The sequence below is a fragment of the Acomys minous genome, assembly GCF_964271855.1.
Source record: "Acomys minous genome assembly, chromosome: 20".
NCBI lineage: Eukaryota > Metazoa > Chordata > Mammalia > Rodentia > Muridae > Acomys > Acomys minous.
This window is the reverse complement of record NC_140502.1, coordinates 24,033,015-24,045,485: the sequence shown is the minus strand read 5'-3', so window position 1 is coordinate 24,045,485 and position 12,471 is coordinate 24,033,015. Positions and strand designations below refer to the sequence as shown.

Sequence of the window (12,471 nt, the reverse complement as noted above, 5' to 3'; positions counted from 1 at the left end):
CTCCCTTCCACATTCTCCATGCTGAGTTTGCAGACAGCCGGTCTCTATGAGACTAAGCCTTGCCCAGTTCAATGCTTTCTTTGGTCAGAACTGCATCGATCATGGTGTCTCTTCACAGCAATAGAGACTCACCAAGACACTTGCCTTTGGGATGGAGAGATGTCTGAGAGCTTAAGCACTGTGGCTGCTCTTCCAGAGGTCCTGAGTTCAATTCCCAGCAACCACACGGTAGCTCACAACCATCTATAGTGAGATCTTGTGTCTGCCCCCCCCACCCCCCATCTAGAGTACAGACCTACATACAGGCAGAACACTGTATACATAATAAATAAATCTTTTTAAAAAGGGACACTTGCCTTCTATTAATTTCTCCTCTGCTGAGGCTAAAGTGTAGGGTCTCCAGCACACTAGACATGGGCATACTATAACGGAGATATAACCCAGCCCCTCACAGATCCCTTACAACTGAGCCACAACCCCAACTCCTCACGGGGGAGTCTAGGCAGGGGCTCCCCACTGAGCCATGTCCCTTCCCCCTCACTGGGGGAGTCTAGGGAGGTGCTCTACCAAAGCGCCACACCCCCAGGCTGTCAGTGTGGGCTCTAGGAAAATCCTCTGCACCTGAGCCATGATCCCAATACCCAGCTGATATTCCTGCAAGGAGTTGGGTTTTGAGTGTCTTCTCATTTACAGATGCTAGCAGAGGTGTCACACACTAAACATTCCTGTTCAAAAGGGGAAATAGGTCCATAGAGCACGCAAGAAGAAACGTCTATATGGATAAACGGGCACTAGCAGCTTGTGCTGAGAAGTGGCTAATACCCGTAGGTTTCTGTTTTCCTCAGGAGGGATGGCGTTACTCTTTCATCTGAGCTTGGTGGTTGTGGTCCTAACTCCCCTGCAGCAGGGAGTTAGCTGGACAGGAAATGCAGTTCCGGAAGCCAGGGACTGGGAAGTCTTTCCAGGTAATGACTGCTCTGGATGGAAACAGGTTAAATCATCCCACGCAAATGCCTGAAAATACTGACGGAAAGAAAACAAGACGAGCAGGAAGCTATGCGGAAAACTGGCACACAGACCCAAAAGAAAGAGTACAGAAAAAAAAATTGCTACTTAGTTGAGGAACACCTGCATAAAATGTGGGGGGTTCATAACCTAGGCTATCCTGCTACAGCACCAGAGGCACACACAGTGACTGAGACACATCACTGTCAGCTTTCCTGCTGTCCTGTTCTAGCCCTCCAAGGGACACCTGCAAATCCCCAGTCCTTGTCCTAAGCCTGAAGTCACTTTGACTTTGAGGAACAGCAGAGCCTTGAAGGCAGATCCCGAACTACTGCAGCACTAAAGCAAGAAAGGCCATGTCCTGAGAAAGGGCTTTTCCCCTCAAGGAAAGACACCTTGTTACATAGATGGCTTATATACACACTTGTGTACACACTCACACACACACACACCCCTATAATAGGGTCTTATGACCTCTTCTGCCATGTAGATATATATGCAATTAAAGCATTAGTAAACATAAAATAAATATATAAACATTCTTTTTTAAAGAGTTCGGGGGAACAAAACATTTCTGGGATTCCCAGCACAGCAACACGCTAGGCTCTGCCACTGTCTCTAGACACTAGATAGAGGTGAGACATGGTGGGATTGACACAGACACACTGGGCAGGCTGAGGGCAAGAGTGGAAACTCCTGGTAAGTGAAGGCTTTCGTGGGACACGCCCCTTGGGCCAGTATGCAGATATAAGTGAGCAGATACCATTTGCCTCTTTCTGCTTCTGGGTTAACTCACTCATTATGATCATTTCTAGTTCAACCCATTTGTCCACAACTTTTCGGAATTCCTTGTTTTTGATAGCTGAGTAGTATTCCATAGTGTAAATGTACCACAGTTTCTTTATCCATTCTTCTACTGAGGGGCACTTAAGCTGTTTCCATGATCAGGCTGTTATGAATATAAGGCTGCTATGAACCACATCCCCTGGATGGGGAGACCTGGTGGCACTCAGAGGAAGGACAGCAGGCTACCAGGAAGAGACTTGATACCCTATGAGCATGTAGAGGGGGAGGAGGTCCCCCTCAGTCACAGTCATAGGGGAGGGGAGTAGGGGAAAATGGGAGGATACAAGGGAGGGGATAACCATTGAGAGTAATATGAATAAATTAATAAAATAAAATTTAAAAAAAGAGAGTGGAAAATCACCCTCTGGGTCTCAACATTCCTGTTTTAAATTTGTGTGTGTGTGTGTGTGTGTGTGTGTGTGTGTGTGTGTACACTTAGGTGTATGTCTCAGCCATCGATTTAGCAAGGTGTATTTGCTTGAGGGGAAAAGCAGTTTCTCAGGAGACGGCCTTTCTTTAGTTCTGGGGTTGTTTGGGATCTACTTTCTTTCTTTTTTTAATATCTATTTATTTATTATGTATACAGTGTTCTGCCTGCATGTACATGTGCAGGCCAGAAGAGGGCGCCAGATCTCATTGTGGATGGTTGTGAGCCACCATGTGGTTGCTGGGAATTGAACTCAGGACCTCTGGAAGAGCAGTCAGTGCTCTTAAGCGCTGAGCCATCTCTCCAGCCCCTGGGACCTACTGTCAAGGCTCTGCTGTTCCTCAAAGTCACAGTGACTTCAGGCGCAGGATAAGGACTGGCGATTTGCAGGTGCCATTTGGAGGGCTGTGTAGTGAGACCCTGTTTCAGGAAGCCTAACACTTGTCAGGTGATGGTGGTGGAAGCCTTTAACCCCAGCACTCAGGAGAAAGAGTCAGAGGGAGACAAAGTGAGTCCAGGACTGCCAGCGCTACACAGAGAGACACTGTCTCAAAAAAAAAAAAAAAAAAAAAACCAACCAACCAAACAAAACAGGAAGTGAGCCCTGCAGGGCCTGGCTGTCAGGGTTACTTTAGAAACAGGGGAGCATGTAGCAGGCTGGCTTCAAACATTCAGTGTTGGTGACGCTGGCCTCAAACTGGTTCTTCTACCTCCACCTGCCAGATATTGGGATTCCAGGCCGACACCATTGTGCCTCGTTTGTAACTTTGTTTTAACTCTTGCTGGGGCTCAGGTGAGCTGTATTTTAATGGCTCCCGATTTTGCTGTATGAAGTAACACCTGGAGTCCTAGGTATTGTTTTCATGTTGAAAAACAGAACTTTTTGGCTAAGAGGTTTTTTGTTGTTGTTGTTGTTTTTGTTTTTGGTTGACCATGTCATGAGCCACCTACATCCATTTTTTCTTTTCTTTCCTTTTCCCCCCATGAGGCATGGACTCCGTTTGTAGCCTTGGCTGTCCTGGAACTCAATTTGTAGACCAGGTGGCATCCACCTCACAATGACCCAGGTGCCTCTGCCTCCTTGAGTGCCGGGCTTAAAAGCATGCGCCACCACGCCTCCCGCTCGCTGGTTAGGATTTTTCTTCCCACCTCAGGGTCCTAGGTATAGAAACAGGTATTTTGTACAGTGAGTACTGAAAAGGATTATCGCTCCTGCATTAGGGAGGGTTGGGGTTGGGGCCTGATGACTGAGATATCATTTTTTTAAAATTACAGGTCCTGCGTCGCTGACGGCACAGTCTTGGGGTTCCGAAGCAAAGGACTGACCCAGTCAGAGAGACGCGATGTCAGGTGAGTCAAGGGCAGGGGCCAGGCTTGGGTGCAGAAGGCTGCGGCTGGTCCAGCACCGGAAGTGTCCAGATTCTCTCGGGGTTCCACAGCGAGATCCCACGGGGCCACAGATTGTTTCTCCCCATCTTTCCAATCTTGTGGTACTGTGTTGTCACTTTCTGTTTCTTTGGTTTCCTGTGTAAGGATTGCACCGCTGAGCCACGCTGCAGGCGGCTTTTCATTATTTGAACTAACTCCCGGTATGTGTCTGTGGGTGGGGGATCTCGCGTGTTCCTGGAGGCCAGATGAGGGCGAGGGATCCTGCGTCAGAATCTTGGGTGCTGGGATCCACACTGAAATTCTTTGCAAGAACAAGGTGAGATCTATACTGGTCCTCTTAGAGCTAAGGTTGTGGACTGGCTCATGTGGGTGCTGGGAGAAGAATTGGGGTCCTCTGTAAGAGCAGCAAGGGCTCTAAACTGTAGAGTCATCTCTACAGTCCCATAAAATCATAAAAAAGCACATTTGTCCAGGTGGTAGCACATGCCTCTAACCCCAGCACTCCCAAGGCGACGGATGCAAATCTCTGTGTTTGAGGACAGGCTGGTCTGCAGAGCTGGTTCCAGGACAGCCAGGGACACAAACACACACACACACACACACACACACACACACACACACACACACACACACCCCACACACTTTTCCATCTCCTGCATCGCAATTTTAAGAACAGTTGTAATAGCTGTTGGCTTCTATTAATTGTAGAAAATAATGAGTTTGATGTTTTTATACACATTGGATCATATTTTCTCCTTAATTAAAGTATTCAAGATACCGTCCACCTCTCTAATTGTTCTTCCATTTTTCTTTTTCTTTCTTTCTCTTTCCCTGTATTGATGTGAGGGAGACAGTTTCTGTGTAGCCTTGAGTGTCCTGGTACTTTTTTGTGGACCACACTAGCCGTTTCTTTCTTTCTTTCTTTCTTTCTTTCTTTCTTTCTTTCTTTCTTTCTGTCTTTCTTTCGACAGGGTTTCTCTGTGTAGTCTTGGCTGATGTGGACACACTTTGTAGACCAGGCTGGCCTCAAACACACAGCGATCCGCCTTCCTCTGCCTCCTGAGTGCGGGGATTAAAGGCGTGCGCCACCACACCTTGCTCTTCAAACTTGCATAGATTCACCTGTCTCTGCTTCCTGAGTGCTGAGGTTAACCTTTAAGTTACCACAATGCCTTGCTAATATTATTATTGTTAGTTTACCTGCCTCAGTGGAGAGGAATGTGGGCTTTGTGAGTCTGGCTTAATTAGCTGAACAGAATGGTCTCCAGGTCCACCCTGTTGCCTGCACACACCACAGTTTGCTCTGCCTTGTCACTGAATACAGCTTCCCAGTGTGTTGGACCTCAGTTTGTTCATCCCCTGACTCACTGATGGACATCTAGGCCGATTCCGCCTCTTGGCTGCTGTGAGTAAGGCCACAGTCAACATGTGTGCTCAGGTAACTGTCTGGCCTTCTGATTTCAGTGCCACAGTCAACATGTGTGCTCAGGTACCCTCTGGCCTTCTGATTTCAGTGTTTCCAGATACATGCTGAGGGGTGGTACCCATGGATCAGATGATAATTCTAATTTTTCTTTCTGAGTAAATCCACAGTAGTGTCTGTAGTGGTCACATTCTTTTCTATGTTCACTGGTAGTGTAAGTAGGAATAAATTTCCCGCTGATCCTCACCTTAATTTTCCTTTCTAAATCCTCCCTTCTTTCTTTCCTTCTTTCTTTTAGATTATTGGCCGGGTGTGGTGGCACATATATTTAATTCTTATGCTTGGGAGGCAGAGGCAGGAGGATTTCTATGAGTTCCAGGTCACCCAGAACTACAGTGAGTAGACACATGACTCACAGTGGTCTGTCCTCCTCTGGCTCCAAAGCAAGGGCCTTAAAGGTGTCTCCTCCCATCACAGGCTGGGCAAGCGGGGGTTTCTAAGGGTTTGGAATTAGGGTGAGACTTCTAGCTCTTTGTGGGAACCAGGCCCGACTGGGCTGCCTGCCTGTCTTGCTGTTTCATGTCCTGTTTCTAGCAGCTTCCATGTCTGTGTTTATGTTGGTTAGCTAGTCATGTTTACTGCTCTGAGAACGCACCCCTCTCCTCCTGGGGATTTTTCCTCTTGAGGGATTTCACCTGCGAGAGGCATTCCTGTTTTGCTGCCTATAAAAAGGCTCTTTGGACACTGAATAAAAGCTGCTGCCGTTGAGGCTGGAGAGATGAGCACTGCCTGCTCTTCCAGAGGTCCTGAGTTCAATTCCCAATAACCTCATGGTGGCTCCTAACCATGTAGTGTGAGATCTGGCGCCCTCTTCTGGTGTGCAGTGTACATTCAGGCAGAGCACTGTATATGTAATAAATAAACTTTAGGTGGGAAAAAGCTGCCGCCGCTGCTGCTCTCTTGGCACAAAGGACCCGCTGTTTTATTGTGTGTTAAATCCCCAGTCCCTTGCTTTTGACAGGTGCCACAGCTCTTGTCATCTAGCAAACAAACAACCTCCACCCCACCCCCCCAAGAAATCACACCGTCAGGGTGTGCCCAGTTGCTTGGGTTTTGGTTAATTCTAGATGTAATCAAGTCAAGAAATAACATTATCAGTACTTTTCTACATAGGAGTGTTTGCCTGCATCTCTGTCTGTGTACCACGTCCGTGATTTGTCCAAGGAGGTCAGAGAGGGCGTCAGGTCCTGTGCACACAGAGTCATGCATGGTTCCGAGGCACTTGTAGGTGCTGGGAAGCAAACTGGGCTCCTCTGCAAGAGCAGCAAGTGGCTCAGTTGGTGGGGTGTTTGCTTCTCTCCAGCACCAAATTTTATTATTCTTAACTATGATAACACTTGCCTCTGCCTCTTGCATGCTGAGATTAAAGGAGTACGGTATTGTAAAACTCACTGTTTTTTACTTTTGAAATTAATTTTTAATTTTTAAAATTGTTAACGACTTTTTTTTTTTTTTTAGGTTTTTCAAGATAGGGTCTCTCTGTGTTAGCCTTGGCCGCCCTGGACTCACTTTGTAGACCAGGCTGGCCTCGAACTCACAGCGATCCGCCTGCCTCTGCCTCCCGGGTGCTGGGATTAAAGGCGTGCGCCACGACACCTGGCTTGTTCACAACTTTTCTAAAGGATTTCTTAATTTCTTATGTATACAGTGCTCTGCCTGCATGTCCACCTGCCAGCCAGAAGAGGGCACCAGGTCACTTTATTGATGGTTGTGAGTCACCCTGTGGTTGCAGGGAATTGAACTCAGGACCTCTGGAAGAGCAGACAGTACTCTTAACCCCTGAGCCATCTTTTCAGCCCTAAACTCAGCATTTAAAACTTTTTTTTCTTTAAAAATTGAACCAAACAAAAAGAAACTAATGTTTTTTGCATTTAAGGATAGAATGCTGCCTACTGTACTGTTCATAAATAAAAACCCGTTGTACAGTTGAAAACACAAAACCAAAACCAAAAATGAATGAAAATGTTCTAGTCTTATTTATTTATTGGTTTTTCAAGGCAAGATTTCTCTGTGTAGCCCTGGCTATCCTGGAAATCACTCTGTAAGAAAAAGCCAGCCTCCAACTCACAGAGATCTGCCTGCCTCTGCCTCTGCCGTGCTGGGATTAAAGGTGTGAGCCAACACCTCCTGGACCTGAATATGTTTCATTGTCTCTGTCTCCCTCTGTGTCTGTTGCTGTCTGTCTCTGTCTGTCTGTCTGTCTCTCTCTCTCTGGCTCCCCTTCTCTCTCTCTCTCTCTCTCTCTCTCTCTCTCTCTCTCTCTCTGTGTGTGTGTGTGTGTCTATCTGAACACAGGTACACATGGAGGTCAGAGGCATCAGATCCTCTGAGGTTGGAGTTCTGAGCAGTTGTGAGCGTCTCCAGGGGGTCCTGGCAACTTCAGTTAGACGCTCTGCAAGAGCAGTAGACACTCTCCACTGCTGGGCCATCTTTCCAGCCCCTTTAAAGGGTTATTTTATTGCCAAGTATGTGCTCACTGGCTTGTCTCTGTGTGGAGATGTGCGTGTGAGCACAGGCATTTGAAGAAGCCACAGGTGCCGGATTCCATGGAGCTGGGGATATGGTGGCTGTCACTGCCCCAGTGTGGGAAGTGCACTTGTGTGCCCTGGTAAAGCAGTGTGCACTTGGAACTGCTAGGCCATCTTTGCAGGGCTATTTTTTAAAAATCATTTCTCTTGTTTTTTTGATGTGATAATACTTTCTCTTTACTGTTTTAACTGAAAAATTTTTAAACTGTGTGTGTGTGTGTAGTGCTGTGAGTGTCAGTCTTTGGCTTCTACCTATTTGAGAAACGGTGTCTGCTTTGCTGCTGTGTACATCAGGATAGCCAGCCTGAGAGTTGTCAGTTCTTCGGCCTCCATCTCTCATGTCTAGAAGTGCTTGGGCCACACATGGATCCACACACTGTATCCGTGTGTATATGGGTTCTGAGGACCCTCCCACATTGTGACACTCCCCAGTTCCCTCTATTTTATATAATAAAATTAATTGTATTTGGACATTTTTAATGTGGGGGGGGGCTGTATTCTGAGTGTCCGTGGAGACCAGAAGAGGGTTAGGGGTCCCTGAGTCAGAAGTCATGGGTCCTGGGAACCACACAGGACTCGTTTCCAAGAGCAGAACACAATCTATACTGGGGCCCTTGGAGCTAAATGTTGTGAACAGCTTCCTGTGGGAGCTGGGGACAGAACTGAGGTCATCTGTAAGAGCAGCAGGGCTCTTAGCCACAGAGCCATCTCTACAGTCCCATGAGATATTCAATGTACCCTTAAAAAAATATTTAGCCAGGTGGTGGTGGCACAAGCCTTTAATCCCAGCACTTGGGAGGCAGAAGCAGGCAAATCTCTGAGTTTGAGGCCAGACTGGTGAATAAGGCCACAGTCCAATTGGAACCCTCTTGCATCCGTGTGGTTCTTTTGGATATATGCTGAAGGATGGGACAGCTGGATCATATGGGAATTCAAATTTCATGTCCTGAGGAACTTCCATACTGGTTTCCTGAGTGGTCACACTAATTTACATTTCCTTTGATATTGTAAACATGAGGGTCCTTCCTCCAGTCCTCACAAGGCTGTGTTCTTCCTTCCTTCCTTCTTTTCTTTCTTTCTTTCTTGCCCTTCTTTCTTTCTTTCAGATTATTAATAGGGAGTGGTGGTATATCTTTTTAATTCTGGTGCTTGGATGCAGAGGCAGGAGGGTCCGTGTGAGTTCCAGGTCAGCTGGAACTACAGAGAGTGGTCACACAGAATTCCAACACATCTGTCTGCCTCTGGCTTCAGCATGAAGAGATTAAAGGTGTGGTCTACACCAGCTGACCAGGGCGGGTTTTCTTTTTCTTCTTCCTTTCTTTCTTTGACAGGGCTGGGTTTCTGTGTGCTGCCTTGTGTATACTGGAACAGTTTCCTCGACCAGTCTGGCCTCCAATTCAAAGATATCCACCTGCCTCTGCCTCCCCTAGTGCAGGAATTCAAGGTATGTACTACCTCACCCAGCTCAATGTGGGTGTCCAAACTCAATGGAACTGGATTTAGGGTGGCTTTTGTATTTCTAAGAGCATCTTTAATTGGAGCATTAAACAGCCACCAGCAAAATCCAAGAGAGTCCAGGCTCTTTTTCCTGAGTGTGTGTGTGTGTTTGAGTGTGTGTGTAAGCATGCGTGTGTACACTAGGATCTTTTTCATATGACAAAGAACATGGGCCCACAAGAGGTCACTCCTCTCTGGTAATGGACAAACAACACCTGTTCTCTGACAAGTCTGGTTCCAGGGGACACACACAACACACCTTCTCACAAGCCTGTTTCACATCCCAACCTTGGGATCAAACCAAAAACATGTTTGCATTCACTACAAGTCAGAGGTAAGGTATGACCAGTTTTCACAGGAACCCAGAGCAGCCCTTGCAAGAGCAAGTGAGTTCCGGAAGGTATTACAGTAGAGCTCTGGGTACGGTAGAGTTTGGTGTAGCTGAGTGCGGCGGCCATCAGAGGCAGGGTTCCCAAGCAGAGCTATAGAGTGATAAGCAGAGAGAGGCCAGATTGAAGCCCTGAGCTAGCAGAGGCCTTTTGAGCCAGAACAGCTGACTGGAACCAGCCAGTGTTCAGAGAGAAGCAGAAAGGGTGAGCTTATTCAGCAATAAGTCTCAGAGGCTGAAAACATTGTAGGTTTAGCTTAGCAAATGGAGGATGAAAGCTGCAGCCTTCAAGGTCAGGGTGTGCAGAAGGTGAGACTGTTTGGAGGCTCGAAGCTTCCAGCCTAGGCTTGGGGTAGTTATATATAAACTCTCTGGGACCCGCCCAAGCCATGTGCTCCTAAAGCTTGTGTACAGCTCGCATCTCATGCCACAGCTCAGGAGAGAAAAAACAACTTTCCCAAGCCTGGTCCACAGAACAAGCAGGCCTACACAGAGAATGCTGTCATACCAAAAAACAAACAAACAAAAAACCCAAACCAACCAAAACCAAAACAAAACCCAACAACATTAACAAATTTTAATGTAAAGTGGTGGCTATGGTTTAGCTTGGCATAGTAAACAATTTAAGAATGAAAGTGCTCTTGCCTCTTCCCTCCACAGGCCAGCTCCAACTCTGGAATTCTCTTTCATATTAAGTGATGAACAACTCAGAGCACTGGAACACGCCTTCCGCAGGAACATGGTTCCAGATAATGAGGAAATTCAGGAATTGGCATCAAGGCTCCAGCTTGAGTCACCATGGTGCAGGTTTGTGTATGGAGCGTCTCTCAGGGTCATCACTTAGTCCATGGTTTCCTGTGGCCTTTTTTTGTTCTTGTCACTTAATGTTTTAAAATGATTCATGTGTGTGTGTGCACACCTCCTTCTCTGTATGTGCAGCAAACACGCCTGGTGCCTGAAGACGCTAGAGGAGGCTGTCGTTTCCCATGGAGGCAGAGTTGCAGGTGCTGGGTGCTGGGAATGGAACTCGGGTTTTCTGTGAGAACAGCAAGTGCGCTTAACCACCAAGCCATCTCTCGAGTTCCACTGCCTTTTGCTTTCATGAGAGAACAGCTGACATATCCAAGGCTGCTCTTTCCTTTGTTTGGGACAGAGTTTCTGTGTGTAGCCTTGCTTGTCTGGGATTCACTCTGTAGACCAGGATGGCCTCAAATTGATAGTGTTACTTCTTCCTCTGGGATCTCGGTGCTTGGATGAATGGTGAGGGCTGTTGTTCCTTGCACTGTGTTTTCTTTAAACACATCCTGTTTACTGACAGAGGTATTGTTCAGGAATAGATTCTACAAAGGAATGTGTGGTTACTTTCACAACCACTCACTTTTTGTTATAAACTAAGGCTCCCTAGAGGGTTATAAATACAAGATCTCCATTGTGAATGTAGGCCTGGCTCTAAGCTCACAGGGCTAAGTGGCTTTTTCTTCCTTCCTTCTTGTCTTTTTTGTTTCTTTTCATGTTTTCTTTTTTTGAGACAGGTTTTCTCAGTGTATCTTTGACTGCCTTGGTCTACAGAGTGAATTCTATAACAGCCAGGGTAACACAGAGAAACCTTGGATCAAAACACAAAAACAAAACCATATATATCTTACTGTGCATATTAAATATATAAATTAAGCACCTTTAAAAATTTGAATGATTTCTAAAAAAAATATTCAATACTACTCTTTCTTTTCAGATGTGGTTTAATTATCATCAAGAGCAAGTGCTGCCCTGGAGAGGATGTGATGAGTGTAATTTGTCTCTGGTAGCGTTCACTGTGGTAACTGAAATGGGAGGAGCATCACACAACTAGGCTGTTCCAGTGAGGTGTGCATCATGCATCCAAGCCAGGCAAATGAGAAGAGCACCAACCAGCCAGCCTATGCCAGTGAGTGGTGATTCATCCAGCCAGGCCTTGCCAGAGACGGTTAGGATCACCCATCTTGGCCAGGCTATTGACACAATAACCAACCAACTAGACCATGCCAGTGACGGATGAATCATCCAGCCAGGTCATGCCAGTGAGGGATGCAGCATCCAGCCAGGCCTTTCCTGTGACTGTTAGATCACCCAACCTGGTCACAGTATTGACACAAGCACCAACCAACCAGGTCTAGCAACCACCTGCGACTCTGCCTCCATGGGAAACCACAGCCTCCTGTAGCGTCCTCAGGCACCAAGCATGTTTGCTGCACATACAGAAAAGGAGGTGTGCACACATACACATGGATCATTTGAAAACATTAAATGACAAGAACAAAAACAAAGCCCACAGGAAACCCTGGACTAGGTGATGACCCTGAGAGACGCTCCACACACAAACCTCCACCGTGGTGACATCAAGCTGGAGTTTTGAAGCCAGTTTCTGGATTTCAGCTTGTCTGGAAACATGTTTCTGAGGAAGGCATGTTGCGATGCCCTGGTTTGTTCACGACTATGACAGGGAATGTCCGATTTTGTTGTGGCTGTCCTGATGAGGGACCAGACAGGAGCACTTTCATTCTCAAATTGATTACTACACAGAACTAAACCATAGCCACCACTTTAATTATCCTCGAGAGGCAGTGCTGAATTTACCTTCCAGCCAGGCCATGCCAGTGACAGCTGAATCATCCATCCAGTCGATGCCAGAGATGGATGCATCATCCGGCCAGGCCAAGTAAGAGATGGATGCATCTTCCAGCCAGGCTGCACCAAATACCGTAGCTTCACCCAAGTAGGCTAAGAGATGTAGAGGAGGACTATGCAAGCAAGCGGAAGAGCGTGAGATCACAGCACCTGACACTCAAGGAGAAGGAGAAGCAAAGGAAGAGGAAGGACAGGGTCCAGCGAAGAGAATAAAGCCAGTGCCTGCTACCTGGCCTGGGAGGAA

General features: G+C 46.9%; 1 long non-coding RNA gene across 1 annotated transcript; it reads left to right on the top strand.

Annotated features, from left to right (window-relative positions):
• Positions 1-3,552: 3,552 nt before the first annotated feature.
• On the top strand, positions 3,553-11,362 carry LOC311591259. The gene is made up of 3 exons (XR_014777045.1): positions 3,553-3,628; positions 10,224-10,370; positions 11,296-11,362. It is a non-coding gene; the product is annotated as an uncharacterized lncRNA (long non-coding RNA).
• Positions 11,363-12,471: the final 1,109 nt, after the last annotated feature.